We start from the raw sequence: 5,149 nt of genomic DNA, 5'->3' as shown, positions 1-5,149 counted from the left end.
GATTCAAAAACGAGTTTAAGATATCTTGAATATATTGGGCATTCAAGCTCATGCCCTAGTGCCCCTGTATCTATGTCCAGCTCATGCTCCTGTATTTATGCACAGTTCATACCCCTGTATATATGCCAACTGCCAAGTTCGTGTCCCTGTACCTATGCCAAGCTCATACCCTTTTATCTATGACCAGCACATACCCCTGTATCTATTCTTAACTTATGCCTCTGTATTCAACATCCAGCTCAGGATACTGTATCTCTGCTCAGTTCTTACCTCTGTATGCAGTTTATACCCATGTATCTAATGCCTAGCCCCTGTCCCTTTATCTAATGCCCAGGCTATACCCCTGTATCTATGCATCAAAAGGGCGAAAAATTCACTTTGAATTTTCTACCTAATACTAATTTGTTTTCAAGAATTAACTGAAAATATTGTCTTTTTGTATCTTATCAGATTCATAAACACTGAAGAACAGCTATTCGAAGCTAAATTGCTATCTAATCTCATATATCAAACAATTATTATGTATCAACCAAATGTTACGCATCAATCAGTATCAAGTAGTAAGGATCGAGCCAGCTTAATAGTAACTGAAACTTTCAAAATTGATACCAATATATACATCAAATGACAGATTTCTACGCTGATTTTAAAAATATAAGTTTCTATAGCCTATTTGTAAATGACAATTCCAAAAATATACTTCTCAAAATATAGAAGAAGGGGGAAATAAATTTACAGTTGATCCCCATCCTCTGCTAATCGATACGCCAGGGAGGGGTAAATTTGTCAGTGTAGCAAAAGATGTGAGTTTCCTTATAAAATTAATGAGGAACGAAATTAATGGGAGCCATAGCTACTCCCCCTTTTTGTAAGCCCCCTCCCTCTTCTGAGATTGTTTGCTGCTTAAAATTGATTGAAATATGTTGGAAAGATAACCACACATAAATTTATTGTGAGGGGGGGCATTGAGAGGTCACAAACTTTTTACATTTGGCGTGTATCTCAGATTACCACTTCTTCCCTCACACATAGCTCATTTCCGCCACGCCACACCTCTTTGGGCCATACGTGATACACTTCGCACCACGCGTTACATGTGTTACTTGGTGTGAACAATCTCTGAAACGAAATTAATCTGAAAAATAAAAAGCAACCCCTCAAAATATGCCTGACTCGTAAAACAGTCAAAAATGCGTAAACAAATTTTTACTGTGTGTTATAAAATAATTTGTACCTCTATATCGAAATCCCCCCCAAGAAAAACCTTTGGATGCAAACTTAGTTACTACAATTAGTTAAAGCATTCTAAACGAATATTATAGATGACACACATATGGTTGGGGTCAGCTGTCATTTAAGTCGACAAGTAATATTGTTTCTTGTTCAATCATTATAAATGCATTAGTTAGTCAGTAAAAATTGAAACTTGATTCACCCCTTATAAACGTAAGCATAAATTTTTTTTGAGGGAGGGGGGGAGAAGACAATAATGAAATATTTTTGGCTAATTCCTATAAATTATTAGGGCGGAGGGGGGGGAGTTTGAGCCCTGAGGCTCCTCCCATGTATATGTGCTGTTCCTCTTTTGAAACACACCCTTGCTACAAGGTATTTCCTCACCAGACTTTATCCCAAGCATTAACGCATCCAATCAATGTTTTAAAAAAAAAAATCTCACAATCAATACGATTAGATAATCACTACAATTAGTTACGATAAATATGAACATTATAGAAGACATATACAGAGAGAGGGAGGATAATTCTCTCTCTATGAGTCTAGTCGTCACCTCAAATTACCTCCCTCCGAGATCGCTCTCTTATGAGCATGCGTGAAGATTTAAAGCGGCAAGTACGAAAGAATCGCTCACCCATGTTGGACAGGGCTTTCACTTCTCATGTTTTCCCATGAGATCTCATGTTTTCGGAAGATATCTCATGGGAAAAAATTTGTCTCATGTTCTTATGTTTTTCTCATATTTTAAGAGGTTTTCTCATGTTTTTCTCACATTTTTAGAGATATTCAGGTTTTTTCCCTCATGTTTACCTTCATTCGATATAATCTCCCGATTTCTGTTGATTTTAGCTCAGTCCAACTTGAAGTTTATGATCTTTCGCAATTTTCTGGCAAACTGCAAAATATGTCTTTATTGCCCGTAAAAGGGAAATTTAAATCCCGCGAACCTTAATTAATGACATAGTCGGCAGCTTGTCCCATGACGATTTGATTTGATTCTCATTTCATAGCTTCATCTGATCTGACCAGATCAGGTTCACTGGATAATTTGTGTATAATAAGGACGTGGTTTTGTTTAGGGTAAGTACCAAGTTCACTGTAACTGGACAATTATACATGCCTGCAGGTGTGCAACCCAAGAAGTAGGCTACTGACCTCTTCTAAGCGATTAGGCGGCTTTTTTACTTCTATTATCAGTTTCTTTGCCAAAATAACATGTTTTAGCTTGAAACCAGTTCTTAACCTGTTGCCAGTTCAAGAATTCTATAATATAAATTCGAATACACTATTCTTACGGATCTTAGAGACATTTGGTATTTGTCAGACTAATAGTCTAGTCCATATCAAAATAACGATTTCGAGTGCCAGTAAGATCGGCTTCACAATATAGGAGGATGACTTTTAGGATGTATGCCAAAGCAGGCCATACCAAATCTGTTTTCAAAGGGACAAATCTGTTTTCAAAGTGCCGATATGTTTAAATTTTAAGTCACTGTGTTCAAAGTGTATTAAAAGTGTATTTTTTTTTCAAAGTGTGTTATCTAGTCTGTTTTGGAGAGTATGTCGAAGAAAGGAACCTCACATACGAAGACACTAATGTCCAAATTGTTCTCAGAACAGCAAGGGAGTTCTACCAGGAGTTTATTAATCAAGTGCAGATTAGGTTCGATTTATCAGCACCTATATTTAAGCACTTGGTCATGCTTGAACCATTTAAGGCTGCAAACATGGAACCACCTACGCTGCTACCGTTCTTCCACTTTTACAGCAGTCCAGACTAGGACAAGAAGAGAATAGAGAGTGGGTCGAGGAACATCAGTACGCTAGAAATTCCGTTTAAGCTACTAGAAAGCCCTCTGCTTTTCTGGTGGAAAATTGTGTCAATGAAAACGCCTTGTGGGTCACTGAGATTTAAAAACATTCAGAAGGTATCTTCTTTCACTTCCGTTTTCAAATGTTGTGGTGGGAAGGTTGTTCAGCACCAGGCACATACGCAGGAATTTTTTCGGGGGGGGGGGGGCAAAACCTTCAAAACAACAGATACTTTATTTAGTAGTTTATTTAGTTTACAGACTTTTTTATTTAGTAATGTAAAAAGCACGTATATCGGAAAATATAGATTAACTTTAATCTGTAGTATTGTAGCGGATGGGGGGAAGAAGACTGAAGCCTTAAAAGTACGTTTTAGGCTCAGGTTATGTTCATAGCGATTTAGAACCAGTGATTAATCTATTATATCCCACTGAAAGGGAAATTTCAGGGTTAACAGTGCAATAGGAGTGCTGTGGGGGGTAGTTTTTCTGTTGCACAACCGTAGATTTTAGTGAAAAATGATAGTTTCCAAAATTGATCCATTAAAAGCTGTACTTTATCCTGAAAAGGGGGGGGGGGATAAATGCCCCAATATCAAGGATAATTCTATTTTGCTGTGGAAAGCAAACTCTCTTTACAAAAAAAAATAACAGTACAATTGCTAATTACTTCAAAGAGGGTAAACATTTAGACAGAAAATGGGTTAATAATTGGGCAGTTACTTGACAGGATAATTGCATGCTGTAAAATCTCCCAAAAAAGGCTTCACACATGTATCTAGATTCTTAATAAATGTCCTAATTTTGCCGGAAATCCCAAGAAACCATGGGGAAATTAAACATTTTACAAGATTTCGGATCGGGGGGGGTAACTTAACGTTAATAGTTGGGCAGTTCCTTAGTAACGAGCGAACTAACTGATGATACTCTGTTCTTTTCCTGTATATACTTTTTTTATTCGCTGGTGACTTCTTTAACCCATTTTCGAACTCATTAGTCGCTAGTTTTTCCTCATCGTTGTAGACTCCCCAAAACTTGTTCGGGAGTCAGGTTCTAGTAAGAAGTAAATGGGTTGTGGTAATTAAGTGAGACCAAGAATCTCTCTTGTAGGTGCAACACCAAACCCCAGTTAGTAAAAACCAGAAACTACTGGGAGCGCAGTTCCCAGTAGTTTCAACTAATACGTGCCTATTATACGTGCCTAATACGTGCCGTAATAAGTTTCAACTAATACGTGCCTATTAGTTGAAAGCTGAGTTTAAATAGGAATGAGTGATATAATGATCTGCTGCCAAATTTGGGTTTCGTTTGAACACTGAATTCAAAATATAAACAAAAGAAGATTCTCATGCGAAATCTCATGTTTTTCAAGTTTCAACGTTCTCATGTTTTTTGGCTATGATAATATGTCAAACATACAACAATAGCGTAGGCTAGTCTGCCTTTCGGCAGTCAAAAGTTTGTTAAGACTCATCAAATGCCCCTCCCCATGGTAATCTTTAGTAAAAGGCGAAAGATTAACTCGATATGAGGAGAGGTCAGAGCAATGAAAATTGCTAAGGTTGACTTGGGTATATAAAAATAAATCCTAGCAAATCCTGGTGTTTTTTTTTAACAAAGGTTCGAAAGTTCGAAATTTAGTCTATGTTTTTGACAATTTTGAAGTGGAAGCCCTGATGTGGGGTGACAATTTTTAGTATTCAATATGGTTTTGTTGAGCGAAGATAGGCGATGAAGTTTCGTGGCGCTTAATTTTTTTTTTAACATTAAATTTGGATTGATTGGAATTTGGATATACATGACTGCTGGATAATTGAGTTGTATATTCTTGGTACTTATGTATTATACCAAACACACTAAAGAATTCAAGTTAGGTTGATCATGATGAAATATAATAAAACATGATGAAAATATAGTACGTTAGTTTAAATAACATAATTTGCACTTAGGGGTAAAGTAACCTACCCCCCCCCCTATCTTCATGGGCAAATAAATATCTCAAATTATACAAGTTCAATGCATTATGTCACTTATCATTTGTCTTTGCGGCTATGAAACCGGTTTTCACAGATCTTATATTCAGGAATCTTCTCGACCGTGTT

The 5,149-nt window shown here is 36.8% G+C and overlaps 1 pseudogene; it reads right to left on the bottom strand.

Annotated features, from left to right (window-relative positions):
• Window positions 1–4,484: 4,484 nt before the first annotated feature.
• LOC136040458 (U5 spliceosomal RNA) lies at window positions 4,485–4,594 on the bottom strand (annotated as a pseudogene).
• Window positions 4,595–5,149: the final 555 nt, after the last annotated feature.

The sequence above is a fragment of the Artemia franciscana genome, chromosome 20 (assembly GCF_032884065.1).
Source record: "Artemia franciscana chromosome 20, ASM3288406v1, whole genome shotgun sequence".
NCBI lineage: Eukaryota > Metazoa > Arthropoda > Branchiopoda > Anostraca > Artemiidae > Artemia > Artemia franciscana.
This window is presented reverse-complemented; position numbering and strand designations above follow the sequence as displayed.